Here is a 19223-nt window from a genome sequence, read left to right as displayed (position 1 = left end):
ACCAATTCGTACTGAATAACGAGCAGATTATAATTAAATATGAATAAATAAGAGCGGCCAATTTGTACAACAAATCTATATGTACTCGTAGTTACCAAGTAATTCGCATACAGCAGTTTTTAGCTATACCTTTGCTTTTAATAACTACTACTACTCACACACACACACAACATCCAGTTACTACGGAACGTAGCCAACAACTTAACAGCTACGCACATGAAGAACAAATATAGTACCAAAATCATTTTAAAACAATAGATTTCTCGAAATCGAAAAAATTAAACCGACTTATTAGACATTTGAAAAAGTTAAATGTATACATCAATCAAACTCATAAATAATGTTTAAAGTTTAAATAACTCTAAAACAATAATAAACATTTAATTACATTTGTTGCTAAATGTAAATATTTATTCTGAAATTAACAGCTCGAAACGTAAACTGGAAAACATCCGAAATGAAACTGAAAAACAAGTACAACTTATCTACAACATTATTAATATTGCATTATTACATGAAATCAGAATAAGAACTAATATGGTCACTAACAATCGATAACGAAAGTACAGGGACATTCACGGGAACCGGATGTTTTTAAAATAATCATAAAAAATTGAATATTTACTTTAAAAAAGTTTTATCGGTACTGAAACACTTGTTAAATCAAAGCATTTGTTACTTACTCGCGAACGAAAAATTATGTCCGGCAAGTGATGTCCATTTTGGGCAATACATTGTTGTAGCCTTTCACGGTAACTGGACTCAATTCTTTGCAGCATGTCTACATCAATCTGGGTGACGCGATGACGAAATGCGATCTTTAGGTCTTCCAATGTACGCGGTTTCTTGCCGTACACACGCGATTTCAGAAACCCCCGCAGAAAAAAATCACAACTACTCAAGTCGGGGGACCGAGGGGGCCAAGGAATGTCGCCGAATCTGGAAACGATCAGTCCCGGAAACAAGTTACAGAGAACAGCCATCGTTGCCCTCGCTGTGTGCGCTGTAGCTCCATCCTGCTGGAATAACACATTTTGAAAATCGATTCCCCGGTTTCGTAACTCAGGGATGAAAAACGTATTCAACATCACAACGTAACGTATTAACTGTTACAGTTACGGCAGCGTCATTTTCTTAAAAAAAAATACGGTCTAATAACACCGACCTTTCCTATTGCACACCAGACAGTCACCTTTGGGCTATGAACTGGTCTCTCGTGAAGCCGATGCGGGTTTCTTTCTGCCCGATAGCGGCAATTCTGTTTGTTGACGAAGCCATTCAGATGAAAATGGGCTTCGTAACTCATTAACGATAACAAATTTTCATTTTCTTCAAAAACGGTAAGCGTTTGTCGACAAAATTGTAATCGCTGCGTGAAATCTTGCTCGTTTAACCGCTGCACGACGGCTATCTTGTAAGGATGGAAATGCAGGTCTGTATGCAGAATTCGTCTTACCGTACTTGTGCTCGTTTGAAGCGCTACTGAATGACTCTGAATAGAACAGCGTGGGCTTCTGACGATGGCTTCCCTTACTCGTTCGATGTTCTCCGGAGTGCAGCAGTTCGTCGGAGACCCGGTAGTTTTTTCTTCAATATTGAACCGCTTGTTCGAAGGTTGTTTACCCGTCGCAATATTGTTTTACGAGAAGGGACACTTGCATTACGATGGATATTAAACTGACGGCGGAAATCTCGCTGAACAGCAGTTACGGATTCGTCATTTCGCACAAAACTGTCGTACGCGTACAGGCGTTGGTATAGCGTCCACGGCTCCATCTCAACGACTAAAATGTAAGGGCTATGAACAAAGGAAACGTCAGACACCAGCCACGTGCCCCTCCCACCACGAACGCCCGAGTGCAACCCACTTCAAAAACATCCGGTTCCCGTGAATGACCCTATATAACCATTACATGTATCATAAGGTCTATCTAACCTCGTCTTGGCGCGGGCAGGGCTTTTACTTTTCTATTTAGCCTCGGAAACCACCGTGTATTGCTTCAAAGGATGAAATGTAAATGAGTGTAGTCGTGTACAGTCTGAGGTCGACCGTTCCTGAAACGTGTGGTTAATTGAAACCCAACCAACAGGGCACGATTGTCTTTACATTATCCCCACTTTATATATTTACTAAATTCTGCTACCGAAGAAATTACATAAGATCAAAAGCGATTCGAAAATATTTTTCTTTTATTATGCTGCGAGAGGAAAATTCCAGTCAAAATTCAGGGAACTTTACCCAATAAAGCTCAATTTTGAATTATTTCAGGCTTTCCACGACTTGAAAATAAGATTTTTAAATTGTATCTTGCCGAATGGTTATCTCAAACAACACCGATTAGAAAAAAAAAATTGTTACAGACTGGACATTTTAACAATTTTAACCGATGTAAATTTTATTTCATGAATCGGGGGCAGCATCCATTGGAAACACCGACTAAAGACCGCAATAAAAATTTCAATTTAGGTAAAGATAAATAAATTACTTCGAAAATTTCATTAAAATGGTTCATTTATTCTTTCATACGCAGACACTGAAAAAAATCCACATTTTACAAAATTTCAGTTAGTGTGTGGTCTTTATTTTTACAGAAATCGAGTTTAGGTAACCGAGTGAATCCACCATAATAATCGTGGTAAAGAAATTTGTTTTTATCGTTTTTCAAAAAAATAAAAAGCGAGAAATCAAAGTGAGCCATAAAGATGTTTTAAAACATCTTCGGGTAATATATGTCGATTTTGCCCAAAATTACAAGAGAGATCTTAATCCTCGAGGTCATCTTCATCCGGATAAATGCTTTTGCACTAATAAGTTTAAATAAATGCAAATTAAAATTATTTTATCACCAAATTATAAAAACAAACCACCACAGACAAGGTTTGTCTTTTAAAGGAAAACCTTACGAAATCCAAGAATTATATGACGTCTACAAGTAATCTAACGAAATGTAAAACGTTCTGGCAGATTCAGATCGTGTTTTATCCGTATCACATTTTATAACTAATCGCACTACTATGCTTGCGTGTTATTACAACCGTTTCTTTAATCTAGATTTAGCGAACGACGAGGTTTATCGCTCTTAATATATGTATTAAGCGGCAAAACCATAAAAATTGTAGGAGATCTGCACAACTCATTCTCATCGAACATCACAGACATTCTCAAGAATATTAAGCATCCCGTTCCTGGCTCGTTTATATAGGTCTGAAGTAGTTTCCCATCGGCTTCTTCGGCGAGCCGATTATACGCTGGATCCCAAACCCGCCGAAATGCACGTGACGGTCAGTCTAACGAGCTACTAATCGCATCTACAGACCGTATAATGAACCATCAGTGCTCTCAGAAACAGTAATTTTAACGGGGCCACTGGCAACCATGTGATTTAAATGCGTCACAGCCACTAGAAAAGTTAAGTGTAAACCAACAAATCTAAACAAAACGAAAATGTTTGTTTTTTAAACATTTAAGGATTAAATTATTAACAGATATAAGATTTCTGTGTGCCAATTAAATATACATGTTCTGAACTAAACGTTATAAAAGGACCTCATACGACATACGCGCGTATTGAATATACAAAGATTACAAATATGAAAAGCTGTAAATACCACAACTAAGCACTTTTGCGATATAATAAACAATGAATAACTATGTAAATTATTTTCAACTGATAAAGCGTTCATAGATCTATTTTAATAATAATAATAATAATAAAAAAATCTATCGCTGTAAAAAAAAGATATTTTCATACATATAAAAACTCTTTAGAAAGTACACTTATAATGAATTAAATAAATTACAACTTACTGTTTTATTTTTAATTTACTGACCTATACAGGTGTCTTCCTCTAATTTACTAGCCACACCCATGATTGTTCACTAATATACACAGATATGATATTAAAAAACACAAATATCACAACACCGTGACACAAGAGTTACAATAATAATTTATATATGTTAATTAGGTAAGTAAACTTTAAAAAATACGCTACGGTAAAAAAATTTCAGATAATTTACAAACGCTTATCGGCTCATTTCACTCGCGATGACAACATAAAACAGTATATTTTCTTTCTAAATTGAAAACAAAAAAGTAAAAGTTTTATTTATTAATTAACTACAAGGTAAAAAATTTTCTAATCAATTTTAAATATAAATTTATTAACATAGGAATGTTATCTACAGGTGGGTGTAACATTCAGTCTGTCCATCGTAGTACATTTACTAATCAATGACGGTTTTAAAACTAATATAACTCAGCTTAGGAGGCTGAATTCCGGTTCAAACCGGCTAAAAATTGTAACAAATCGATATCACGTTAGTCTAAAAAGTACAGTAAAACCTGCTAATTCAAATATGGAGGGAAAAAAATCGCTTCCCAACTGTAAAATAAGTTTTGATATATCAAATTAAAAAATACGTTAACTAAAATAATTAATATCGATCAATAAATTAACGATTAATTATATATTTTTTTATATTTATTTTGAAATATCTCGAGATCGATTTCGTCTTCGATTCTCATAGGAGCAGCAAAAACACTGTCTTCACTAGATTGAACGTTCACAAAGAACGTTCAAAGCGCTTGATCGACATAGATTTGGCTTCTTTTGCCAGGACTAATTTTTATTTCATCATTAATCATTCATTTTCTAATTTTTATCGGTACCTTGAACGACTGAACCGATTATATTTTAGGTTATCGATCCGAAATCAGGAGGAAATTTACCGTCAATCTGATCGGCGGAGTCAAAAACGACATTGCTGTTGAAATGTTCTATAACTTCATTCCGTTTTTCCTTGATGTCGTCTTCCAGTCGGTGTCAACTTCCCGAAGAAAAAACAACACGATCGAATACGTTTATAATTCCACAGTTATTTCCAAACAGCTGAATTTTATTAAGACCGATATAACAAGGGTCTCGAAATACAGAAACATTTCTAAAAATTCGATTTTCAAATTAAAACTATCGCCAGTGTAAAAAATTACGATTTATCTCGTGTTTTATTTTGAACTGTCATGTTTTAATAGAGAAATAATTTCAATTACGAATTTTATAAGTCATTAAAGTGGTTGGACTGCAGCTATGTTATTAACTAACAGGAGCAATTATTTTTAAACAATAATAAAAATCTGATGTGAAAACACGACTTTCTTTTACGCCTATTAAATTAGATATACACATTTTTTAAAATTAAAAGTACATAAAACTTTATTTCAAACATAATTAACGTAAAACATAATTGTTTTTATTGAATTATTACTTATCGTAAAACCTTTTTTTATAGTGAGACGTTAAAAATTATTATTAAATCAACATATTTAAATTAAAAAAAAGCTAAAAAAAAAAGGAGACGATAAAGTCTGATTCGAACCGAGTGCCTTCTTCTTCTAAGATTCAAATATTTCATTAATTATAATTTCATTTGGCTATAACTCTGGAACTAATAAAAATATGTACCACTTTAGATATATCGTTGAACAACTCTCAATGAGGGCTTATGGTTAGTTAAGAAAAAATCAAAAATCCAAATGTTTTGGATTTTTTTGGACATTTTTGGTCAAGTCGATTGCAATCAAAAGGGGAAGTGTACAACTAGATGTTATAACAGTCCTAAATCCAAAATTTTAACATTCTACGGCTAATCGTTCTTGAGTTATGCGAGATACATGCGTATGTACGTACAGACGTCACGCCAAAACTAGTCAAAATGGATATTTCCGTTGAAATCTGAAAACCTAAATTTTCGCGATTACAATACTTCCTTAACTTCGTACGAGAAAATAAAAATTAAATATTAAAGATTCGAGAGGTGGATCAAAAAATAATTTACACCCTTGCCGTGTTCTTGAACTAAAAGGGATATACTAATGTCTTGTGGTGGCAGCATCGGTTGTGTTGTGTCCCCCAGCAGCAATTCTGCACGACATTCGGTACGTGTGTACTGTCGTCAATATGGCCTGTCCTCTATAAGTTTTGTCCAACATTGAACTGCATTCAGCGGAGCGATTTTTGTGGAGAAAAAATTACAATTGTGAAATTCATCGCTAAATTGTTGAGGAATACGGTGAGAATGCAATGTCACGCCCTATGATCACAAAATAGTGCCAAATGTTCAAAAAAGGAAGAACAAATGTGACGAACTGCGTAATGGGCGTCCTTCAACTGCAAACACGACGGGTAACGCGGAACGCGTGAATGAAATGATCTTGAGTAACCGGCGCATTAAAATTAGAGAGATTGCATGTGAACTTAACATCAATTATGTGTGTTAGCGATTATTCACTATCAGCTTCGTTACCGTAAGATGTGTGCACGATGGGTGCCATTTCTGCTGACCGACAACCACAAACATCAACGTTTTGCATGTGCTCTTTCTTTTATTCAACGTCATTCCAGGACTGGTTCACAGTTTTCGAAACGAATCGTCGCAGGGGATGAGAGCTGGGTGCTTCATTATACTCCTGATATTAAACGAGCATCACATGAATGGGGACACAAAAATTCGCCGCAGCCGAAAAAAGTGAAAACATTCCCACATGTTCGAAAGGTTATGCTGACAGTCTTTTTCGATTCTGAGAAAGTTTTTTTTACAGTAAATTTATGCCCCGAGGAACAACACAATAAATGCCGAATTTTACTGTGAGACTTTAAAAAAATTGCGTTAGGCCATTAAAGATCGAAGACTCGGAAGATTGAGCGACGAGGTCGTTTTTCTTCACGTCAACGCTACTCCTCAATCAGCTCATGTGATACAGGAGTTACTGGAAAAATTCAAGCGGGTAATGCGGTCTTATCCGCCTTACAGCCTTGACCTAGCACCCTGCGACTACCATCTGTTTGGGGAGCGTTTCGCTAATGATGATGATGTGAAGGAAGCGGTCTTCAAACAATTGAAGGAAATTGGACCAAGTTTTATGAGAGTGGAATTGAAAAACTTGTCCCAAGATATGAAAAGCGTTTAGAAAAACTTGGTGATTATGTCGAAAAATAGATAAAAGTATGCGGTTTTTTTGTTAAATAAAAAAAATCTTTCTTATAAATATGTGTTTTCTTTCATACAGGGGAGTAACTTACTTTCTGATCGCCCCTCGAATAATATTTAATTTCTACTTTTTTATAATAAAGGTTAACGAAACGTAAATTGAATAATTCAACACCAAACAATAATGATAATAACACTAAAATAAAATCTTGTAATCATTATCTGGGGTATGTAGTTTTCGTTTCAAGGATTTTACAAGATTTATTTAGAAGATGTTTACAGATTTATTAACGTTAAGGCTTGGAACATAGATTAAAGAAAGCAAAACGCACACATAAATCGCATCGAGATTTCTTTTTCCTGTAATCGGCAATAAAGGAAAAACAATCTGTAGAGATAAATAATTGTACAGTTCTGTATTTTCAACGTAATTCATACGTTGGAATCCAGTAAAACCCAATCAAAATTTAATAATTTATTACGTATCATTGATTCTGTAATCTGTACAATGTGCATACTGATTTATAAAATCAGTAAAACTCTAGCTTTGTCCCTGTAAACAGGGTCGCGAGGAATGACAATTTAACCCAAACAGTAAGCGTAACCATAAAACAATATATATAATTAAAATATTAAGGCGCATTATTGCGATATTTAATAACACTGACGTATTCATTTCTACATATAATAACGTATGAAATTTATAAAATAAGATGCAATAATAACAACAGCCCTTTCAAACATTCGTGTATGCAAAATATATAGCAATTATAACATCGTTAACATACAATATAAATAACACGAGAACGAACATGTGAAATCAAGTATTGATTACACATAAGTAATTTCTTATTAATAATGCGCGACTGAAAGCACGTACTTTACAGATGCAGCCTACATAAAACGAATTGAAATATTTTATAGTAATATCTTTCCGCATAACAAGATGAACAATTTTCATTCTTAAACTGACTTCACGTACTATAAAACTAAAGAAATGAAAGTATATATAATTTCAATAGAAGTATAAATTCCACGTTATAATGATTAAAACTATAATTATATAATTATAATAGCGTTAACGTAAATAAATTAAATAGAAATATCTAATAAATAAATAAAACACGTAAATGTATGCCTGAATAACGTGCTTAATAATTATTAAATACTACTTAAAAACTTCAACAACCAAGATAACCTTCACCCGACTTCAGTAAGAAAGTAAACTTTTACGGTAACACATTACCACTCGTAATTGAACGCGTACTGAAAACGGTTATAAAATTTCCAATAAGTAAATTCATATCATAAAAACATATGTGCAATATTTAAGATTTCTTGGGCCGAATAACCCCAAAAAATGAAGAATTTACTTTTGCTAATAACTAGTATATGATGTTAATAGTACTATCAAAAATAGGTGGTCCGATTTCAGATTACTACAGTAACCTTAGACGTCTGTCTACAAAGAGGTGAACGATAACGACAAAACGGGATAGTAATCGGCTGTCAGAAGCCCACATTACGTACGACACGATAACCACTTAACAAAAATGAATTGGCTGGGATACATAAGTTACTTAAATATATAAAGTAGAAATGAAAATTTACGCTACAAATATTTCATTAAAATTACCTCCGTAGTTAAATAAAACTAGACAGCCGTTTCGACTGTTTAAAAATAATCATCGGTATTTATTTATTAAATAATGAAAAAAATAATAATAAATTAGGACAGTACTTAGGGAATACTACAACAAAGCAACTATTTTTAACGGCGTTCTATCTAAATAGAAATTATAATATTCTAGAAACACGATTACAATTACTCGTTACTTTCTCGTACGAAGTAAAGGAAGTATTGCGACCGCGAAAAATTTCGGTTTACATATTTCAACGGAAATATCCATTTTGACTAGTTTCGGCGTGACGTAGTACGTATGTATCTCGCGGTAACTCAAAAACGATTAGCCGTAGGATGTTGAAATTTTGGATTTAGGACTGTTGTAACACCTAGTTGTGCACCTTCACTTTTGATTACAATCGACTGAAGCAAAAATATCCGAAAAAATTCCAAAAACCAAAAAATTTGGATTTTTGACTTTTTCTTAACTTCAGTAATAAGCCCTCATCGACAGCTTTTCAACGATATATCATAACCGATACTTATTTTTATTAGTTCCATAGTTATAGCTAAATGAAATTTTAATTATGAAATATTTGGATCGGTTCAAATGAGACTTCATCTCCTTTAATATTTAACACTTTTTTTTAAAATTTAAATATATTGATTTATTAACAATTATTAATTTCTAATTGTAAAAAAATACGACAAATAATAATTCAATAATAAAAATTAAAAAAAAAATAAATAAATAAATAAAATAAAAATATCATAAATTATTAATGAAATAAAATTTTATGTACTTTTAATTTTAATAAAATGCGTATAAATAATTTAATAGGCTTACAAGGAAGCCATGTGGTGTCCAAATCAGATTTTTTCATACTGTTTCTTAAATATTCATTTCTTTATTTTTCCATTTGTTTACTAATTTTCTTATACATACTTCCTCAGCGTCTATTGATGATGTGCGCAACCGTCAAACGGCTATCTTCATTTTTACGTTTTACGCGAAGATTCTTTTAACAGTTTACGAACGTTAGCTTGATTTTACAATATTTTTTTTATTTTCTCGTCAGTACATGTTCATTTGTTTACGAATAACAATCTGTTAATAAAACTGCATTAACCCTGTTTTTTTAACGCAAACAAGTTATACTAGACCTAAATTAAATACACAACCGCTGAATACAACAATAAAAGATAAAAAATCTGTAATCGATATGTGAATTACTAGTATACGGTTTAATAAAGCAGAATAAGAACAACCGGTTAATTCTGAAATTACAAAGAGCATTAACGGATAAGAGAAGATTTATTCCGGAACACGGCAATTTGGATTAAAAATTATAACGATATTAATTAACGATAAATAAAGTTTCTTTAATGTTAATGATTTATACAATATTACGCAAATATAACGGATCAAAAATCCCTTTCGGCGCGCCGGAAGGCGGAGATAGATTTAACCGGTGCTAAGTAAGAAATAAAAAAGTTTCAAATTTACTCGATACGACCACGGTTGCATGTGAAAAAGGTTTCACATGTTCAGCATACAAGCCCCATCTTCTTACAATTCCAGCATTATTTTGGTCATCAGTTGCCGTAAAGGTTGACCGTATAAAAAATTGTACAGAGAAAACTTTTAAGTAATGTTTAGGGGACTAACGACCGATTTAAACCTATTCCATACTGTGCCTATTAAGGGCGGTATGATTTATTTTGTCTTCGAAACACCATTTTTTCCATCCCCTGGGCCAATGGTTGGCGATATCAAAAACCTTCACTAAGATAAATTTTAGGCCCTTATCCAAAAAATAGTAGGAACTTTAAACGAGCTCGATATTTTACTTAATAAGAAAGTTAAGCGATATTTTGTTTTTCGAAAAAGTACCCCCATTTCCACCCCGTTTCCCTATTAAAGAACTCATCCGAAATTTTGGGTCGATATATTTTACGTGTCAATTTGAAAGTGATTGACGCAAAACGAAAATGACGGCAGTTAACGTGTCCGCAAGAAAGTGAAATATATATAAATATATATATATAATGTGTATATAAACTTTTGAACAGACGGTGGTTTTGCAGACTGGGAGATGTGAAACGCGAAGTCGAATCGTCGTACCCATTACAATATGTAGCTTTCCTATGAAATATACCTAACAGACGTTAAAAAATTATTAAATGCGTATAACGTATAAATGTAATTACTAAAAAATAAATTATTTTAAAAACAAAATCGTGTTAACATCAGATAAATGAATACATGCAAAATTACGTAATTCACTCGACACAAGCGTATATAAAAAGCGTGTTTTTTATTTTTTATTTTTTTTTTAACGGAGAATAAAAATATAAACCCTCTCAGGGGATAATAAATTTTGAACGAGGTTGGGCTTCACGAAAATCTTATTCGTATTTTTTATTAGCGCATCAAGAAATTTTATCATTGAAACTACCATTAACACAACATAATACACTATCGACAATCTTTTTAACTTTGTTCTTTAACCAAACAACTTGGAACATTTTCAAGTTATAGTGGCGGAACCAACTTTCAACCGTTATCCTCTGATTAGTAGGTGACACACCTTCAATCTTTTAAAAAGATTTTTATCGGTAATTTGTTTTTCTATTTACCTTTTCAAAGGTTTAAATTTGTTTGTTTTATAACTTTCTTAAAATTTGACTACTTTAACAATTATTACATTTTTTTATTTTTTTATAAGTAAATTGTTATCGTTAAAAGAATAACAAATTTAACGGTTATCGTTAGGAGCGAGTTAAACTTTCAACTGCAAGTAAAAGGCGGGTAAATTCCGCAAAATCCCTCATCATCCTGGAGAAATCTTTTAGCAAGATTGATAGCCACGGTTACAATCGACTATTTCTATTCCTGAAATCTATCTACAGGTAAATCACAAATAATATTGTTCGACCATCAATTAGCCTAGCAACGATTAATTCTTATTTTTCTAAACTGTATTGTCCTTCGACTCTCTAATTTTTATGAAATAAACATTTTTAAGAGAACAGCTCTCTTCTAAAGTTACAGACACAAAATAAAACTTCATTTTCTTTCTTTAGGGCTCATTCATTACATCCCACCTTTTTTGGATTTAGGAAAAACAGGTTTGGATGTTTGGATTGTTTCACTGCACGATGTTAATTTAACAGATATATATATATAAGATCGAGTAACCCGGTTACCGTATTTTATACCGCCATTTATTTACTTATATTAATTAAAACAAATAAAGAAAATAATAAGTTCTAATTTCATTACTAAAAATGTTGCACAACGACATTCGTGATTATAAAATAATCTTAATAATAGACGCGTATAGGAAAGCGATAAAAGAAACGGCATGTCGGTTAACGAACACGTAATAAAACAAACAGGATATATCTATAAAATGTACTAATAAATGCAATTTACACGTAAAATATAAACTCGTTAACGAACAAATAATATTATACTTAAAAAATTCTTCAACAAAATGTACATGTCTGATAACAAACAGTAAAAAGCAGCTATCGGTATGAATATTTTTTGGAGCGCAACCGAGCGAAAATGAAGTGAAAGAAGCGTAACTCATTAAGTAACGCTTCTTTCGTACTAAGTAACGCAACAAGCATAGGTAGGTGGGCAGACAGGTAGTTCAATACACTTTTAAAAAAATCACTAGTTTTTAAAAAAAATATTTCAAAATAAAATAAAATTTTACTCGGAGAAAACTAAAAATATTTATTTTAATTTCTATTAATGGTTTTCAATACAGAAAAAAACCGATTTCAATACAGATTTTTTACTTTTTATGAAAAAAGTTATTTTGAAATTTCTTTTAAAATGGTACAATAAACTTTACGGTTGTATATTTTCAAGTTGCAAATTTACTTTGTAATACTTTTTTCTTCTAGAAGAAAAAACCGGTTTCGGCCATCAAACGCCAGAGTGTGATAGAAATATAGAAAAGCACTTACGGCCAATTAAAATCAATCAATCTGCGAAGTAGATGACGTCTGTCACTTATTAAAACGGTACTTAAAAAATCTAAAACCCCAACCAATCTCGTACGTATTTATAAAAAGATATGAAATAGATAAACAAAAATAATTTTATTGCAAATTTATATAAATAATACTTACATACAGCGCGTGCTGTATTATAAATATTTATACATCGATTTGGAATGTGTAAATAAAATAGTGACAATTCAAGAACTAATTAAGTGATAAATATTGAAGAAAAGTGCTGTCAAAGCTTAAATTAACTAAAGTAATTTTTTTATTTTACGTTACGGAATAAAATGAACTATTTACAAATTAACTAATACGTAAGAAATAAAACTAATTTTACTTCTTTCCTATTTTACCTGTAAAAAGTTTAAAAAAGAAACCTTAATAAAAGGACAGTAAGAAAGAGACATCTTTAGAAGGTTAATATATTTATTTATTCATACAGCTAAATCAGATTCCCAATAATAATCGTTATGGCCTAACCGGAGATGAAAGGCAGGCGATGACGTTACTACTCCGCCACCGAGATAGAATAACGATTCCAGCGTGGATAATGCCGGTGCAAGGATTTTATTTTAAATATTTTCCACAAAAAAAAGTGTATAATTTTCTTTATCTTTGTTCAATGAAGTTGTATACGTAATGACGACCACACCGATGTAAACCGATTGAAAAATAAAGGCTGAAATTTTTTTTTTTTTTTAGAACCTAAACAAGAATAAACTAATAAATGCAAAAAAAATTTTAACATTGTAAAGACTGCATTAATATTTAAGAAAACATTAATAACGGACAAAAAATTAAGAAGCAAAAATAAATACAGTGCACGATGGTTATATTTGAATACTACAGAACGGTATACGTATACATAGTCGATCTCCGTGGCGGAGCGGTTACGTCTCAGTTACTTTCGATAAGGATCCGGGCTCGAATCCCGTCCCGGTCAGCCAAGGCATTTTCAACACACTAAAAATTTCCCCACTTAACAGATTGGGGTCAGAAAAAGAAATCCTACTCACCTCGATAAAAGATGGGGTTAAAATTTAAAAAAAATTATACATCTACATATATATATATATATATATATATATATATATATATATAAGAAAGAAATAATTTTTTTATCTGTGAATATACAGATAAAAATTTATCTATATATATACAAAAATGTAATGAATATAGAAAATAGACCAAAAAAGATGCCTTAATTTTAAATAAACATTTAAAAAATCAGCAGCAAGAACTTCAATCTGCAATTCACATTCAACATATATACACTGTAATGGAATTTATTTTTCTGAAAACTTAAAAAACATATCTGCAAATCAAAATTAACAAATAACCGCATTAAATAATAAAAACAATTAATTTTCCATAAACAGTTCCGTCGTTGTTTGTTAAATAAAATACCAGGTATATTCATAAAGAAAGGGTCGTTTGGTAATGAAAAAAACTAAATCTTAAGAGAAGGTTTTTTCTTACGGTTTTAGTTTACACATATCTACTTCACTTTTCCACATAATCGCCATTCACTTCTAACAGATTTTCCTAACGCTACACCAGTTTCTTTAACCCTTCTGCAAAGAAGTTCGTCGCCTGGGAACTGAACCGGTTGACAACGGCATTCTTAAGTTTCTTGTCCTTTTCAAACCGTTTTCCACCGAGCCACTTTTTCAAATGCAAGAAGAGGAAGTAGTCGCTAGATGCAAGTTCTGGACTGCATAGAGGGTGATCAAAATGTTCCCGACGAAAATCTTGAATCTTCTTGGTTAAGGCAGAGGTGTGAGGACGCGCGTTGCTGTGAAGGATTACGCCAGACCACAGTTTCCCGCATTGTCGATTTTGGATCGCACGTCTCAGTTTGGGGAGCGTTTCGCAGTACAGTCGGCTGTAATTGTTGATCCACGATCCATGAAATCAACCAAAATGACGCCCTTTACGTCCCAACAAACAGTAGCTAAAATTTTTCGACAAGAGTACGGAGATCGCTTGAACTTTTTCGGTTTTGGGGAACTTGAATGGCGCCATCGCATCAAATGTTGTTTCGATTCTGTACTAATGTAGGATATCCACGTCTCTTCGACTGTAGTAATGTAGGAAAACAAATCATCTCCATCTAGTCGATAGCTGTCCAAAAATGCTCGTCCACTGCACATTCTATGCTCTTTTATGTCGGGCATTTTTGGTATCCACCTTGCACACGACTTGTGACATCCGAGTTTTTCTATGACAATCGTGTAGATCAGCCGTAGCACTAATCGTGAATCGCCGATCGCGTCACAGTTTTCGGTTCACTTGTTCAACGATTTCGTCGGTCTTAATACTGGGCGTGCCGCTCAGCTCTTCGTCATGCACGTTTGTTTGGCCATTTTTAAGTCACGACACCATCGTCTAACCTGTCCTTTATTCATTACTATAGGTCCACACACTAGGCACAACTTCCCGTGAATTTCAGCAGTTGAAGATCCTTTTGCACACAAAAATCGAATCACAGCGCGCACTTCACAACCGGCGGAACATTGGGATCTACATTCTCCGGCCGGCAAACGACTACAAAATCAAAAGAACAATCGCAATGGCTTTGTAAATAGCCAATAAAAAGCCCTGCATGCGTGAAACTGTGTTCAGACCCGCTGATATTTAAATATAAGCCGACGGCCCTTACTTTATGAATATGCCTCGTAACATATAGTAATATCTGTAGGTGAGCCGACTTGAACCGTAAGTCGTTCCTGAAAGCAACATAATCACCGTCATGAAAACAAACATTCTACTCCGGGCTTAAAAGAAAAATTTTTCCGTTATCTTTCCAACGAACCGAATATACCGAGATATATCAACCTACCGACGAAAGGAAGGTCATATTCGGCCCTACAAGTCCCACGTAGGACTGCTATTATCATACGCGATTACTGTTGAGAGAATGAAACTTTAATTGCAGTTCCTTTCCACGCTTAATATAGAGTAGCACTGATGATTTAAGACAAATTATTTTACTTTTTTTACACTAAAAAAATTCCGCACGGGAAATTTTTTTTCGATCAACATCTCAGAAAAATACGATTACATTTTCATTTGACATAAGTTACTCAAAATTTTTTTTCTGGACTAGACAGTCATTCCTGAGTAACGGCGAAACAAATTCAAAGAAACATACCTACATTTTCGAATTATTTGAAGTGGTATTAATGAAGTTTTAGTCGATCGTAATCCGTTTGAAAAATTTTATTACTTTTTATTACTTTTACAGAAATAACAATTCGGATCTCAGACGTTAATAAGCCATAAAAATAATAATAATATCTAATTTAAACATTGAACTCAAGTAAAATACATACCGATTGAATAAGCACATAAAATAAATAAAATCAACAACAAAGAACAAAGTATTTCATTGTAGCAAAGAATTCTTTTTTACAAATCGATAACCGTATAAGTTTAACATACATTCTTAATCCCATTGTTTACAATCATAAAGAATACTATAATAAATAAAAAAAGGATATAAATAAATAGAAAAAAATGCGCATGCTCTGAGCATGTGTAATTTATTAATAGGCAATGTCTAGACGTCACAGATCATTAATAATTAATGGTATGGAACATATATATATATATATATATATATATATATATATACATATATTTTTTTTTAACGCAGGTTACTTAAGACAAAAATAAAAACGTTAATTTTCGTTAATAACTTAGAATTTTAAATATTATACAAACACAATATCTCATAAACTTTAAAAATATAGACCGATTACATTAACAAAAATAAACAGTAAAGACTATATTTATTAGAGAAAAAACCTGAACCGATAGAAATCTGCATGAAAAGTTTAATAAATTTTCTTCAGTTTATTTACGCATTCAAATATTTGAGAGAAATAATCCAGAAGAACGGTCTTCACAAATCTGCGATTAAAAACAGAATTTTCAAAGTCAAAAGTGTGTACGGAATTACAGAAAATATTTAAAATAAAAAATGCCTTTCCAAAAATTAAAAAATCAGGCACTTTTTTCTGTTTAATCTCCGGAGCTACCCTAAGATATTATTTCAGAGGAAGATATGTATGAAATGTAGTGAAATCTTGTACAGTCTCAGGTCGACCACCCCTGAGAAGTGTGATTAATTGAAACCCGACCACCAAAGAACACCGGTATCCGCGATCTAGTATTTAAATCCGCATAAAAGTAACCTTTACTACACAACTCTCGACTCTGAAATCAGCAAACTACAATACGGTAATAAAACTTCGATGTCTTTACGCCTGCGAATGTCGAAACTTAAAATGAATTTAGAAAATGAAAAATAATTCGGTAAATTCTAGGCCTGATTGCAGATTGAAACATATTAACCGACACACAGGAAATTTAATAACAACAATGAAAAAAACCGAAGATTATTTTTCTTTGGAAATTTTTTTAGAACAGCCACTAATCGTCTAAGAAAACAAATATTTAATGATTTTTATAAAAGGGAAAATTGAAATTAATCGGATGAGACGTTAAAATCAAATTAAAAAACCCAAAACATTTCAAAAATAAAATAACCGACAGAAAAGTTCGATACAGGATTTTCAAGAAACAGAAAGGAAATAAATAACGGTAATCAAGAACGTTCGAAAGAAAGAAGAGAACAGCAAGTTCAAAAAATGAGAGAATATTGGGCAAAGAGAAAACCGTAAAGGTGAAGATTGGAACGTGGTCTTTTCAAAGGTCAAAATCGAAAAGAAGAAGAAAGCTAATTCAGATCGATGAACTGAACCGAATGAATTTTCTTTCAAAAGAATAACATTTAATCGTTATTTTAAATATGAAAAATTAATTATATATTAACAACTAGTCGACTTAACAAATTCACTTATATATGAAAATTTTGTTTTCCATACAAAAACAAAATAAATGCACGTAATATATGTAAAAATTAAAACTGTAAAATAAGAGTTTTTTTAAACCGGAAAGATACACAAGCTTGTGATTTTAGAATTAACCGAGAAAAAGATTTAACATTTTAACTGAATTACATACACGTAAATACTGCAAAAACATATGAAAAAAATTAATAGACTAATTTTAGGCTTCTATAAATTTGTAGAATATAAATTTTATAATAAAAAATTTAACTTAAAAAATAATATTGTTTCGCTTCTTTTAATCATCTCGACTATTAAACGGGGTGAAAAATTAAAATCCGCTAACAACCAATTATATTTTATTTTTGAGCTACCTTTAATTTGGTTGTTGAAAGAATTTTTTTCGTAAAAAATTCTAAAAAATTATTTAAAAATTTTGTTTAACAATTTTTATTAACCCTTTAAAAAGTAAACTCAATGAAATTAAACGTTTAACTAAAAGACAGAAACTTTCAAAAATTTAGAGACCGAAATATAAATTCATCGCTAACGAAAAAAAAACAATAGAAAAACGAATAAAAAATTCAACTACTCGCACACAGCTTGATAATAACAACATTTTTTGTTGCACTAATTACTTAGGGAAGTGCATGTGCATGAAAATAATAAAATTTAAAAACACGTGCCAACACTCGTGTGACAAGAATATGTAACTCCATATACAAAATAAAAATGCTATCTAAAACTGAATATGACATGACTAATGAGTCGGTAAAAAAATATTTATAGATTGTAATTACAAATTTTAAAATACATTCATATATACACTAAAAACTAGCGATAAGATTTTACTCTAAAACACGTTTACATTTAAATATGAAGTAAAGTTTTTTTTTTTTTAATTTCGATACTAATAATAACACATCATTACAACACAACTGTAAATGAAAGAAAAACATATGAAAGCGATGGCCTTATAGATAAAAGGGTAGTCTAAAAAAAAAAAAAATAGATGGAATATATGTTATGCATACGACAATCGGTGCGGTTCAATACGGTTTGTACTATGTACTACAATAAGACAGGACTGCGGTTACATTGTACATGTTATATTACATACTGGGTATCGGTGGTAGTACTACTATTATACAATACAAAACACGTAAAATAAAAACACGTATATTATTAACTTGGACACAAACACGTTAACACAATGCACCGGCAATAGACCAACACTGCTTGATCTGTTACTTCTTCAACAGCACTGCAGCGCTTCGTGCAGTGAGGGGACCGAAATACGTTGTTAGTCGACACCCACGAAACCATGCTCCCCTCCTAAAGGATACATACGTTACCGTTGCCGAACACAAAAAAGGAAAAAAGCTAGCATATTCATAGATCCTTCCGTATACATTTAATCAACTAATTTCAAGCATTTATATGCGTAAAAATTATGTTAACTTAAAAGCAAATTCACTTTTATGTTTTGCAATAATGTAGAATATGTTTAATCTTAAAATTAAAAAAAAAAAAAAAAAAAAACAACGGATAATAATAAAGCGTATAATATAATATAAACTTTAAAACTAACTATTTTTTCCACAAGAAATTAAAATTAATATCTTATTTGAACCGAAATAAAAACAATAAAACGTTAATATTACAGATTCAAAAAGAAAAATGGAAATCAAATGTATCACAATATTCTAGGACCATCGATTTATCAAAC

The 19223-nt window shown here is 31.9% G+C and overlaps 1 long non-coding RNA gene across 2 annotated transcripts in view; it reads right to left on the bottom strand.

Annotated features, from left to right (window-relative positions):
* LOC142328145 (uncharacterized) overlaps positions 1-18765 on the bottom strand; it is a 136302-nt gene extending 117537 nt beyond the window's left edge. The window contains exons 1-2 of one of the 2 annotated variants that reach the window (XR_012757200.1): positions 18615-18765; positions 3832-4078 (exon numbers count right to left, since the gene is read on the bottom strand). This is a non-coding gene — a long non-coding RNA (uncharacterized LOC142328145). Of the gene's footprint in view, positions 1-3808; positions 4079-18614 lie in introns of both variants that reach the window. The other variant, XR_012757199.1, reaches the window with a different exon arrangement.
* Positions 18766-19223: the final 458 nt, after the last annotated feature.

The sequence above is a fragment of the Lycorma delicatula genome, chromosome 7 (assembly GCF_047948215.1).
Source record: "Lycorma delicatula isolate Av1 chromosome 7, ASM4794821v1, whole genome shotgun sequence".
NCBI classification, from domain to species: Eukaryota; Metazoa; Arthropoda; class Insecta; order Hemiptera; family Fulgoridae; genus Lycorma; species Lycorma delicatula.
Note: the sequence above shows the minus strand (reverse complement) of the source record. Positions and strands in the feature narration are given on the sequence as shown.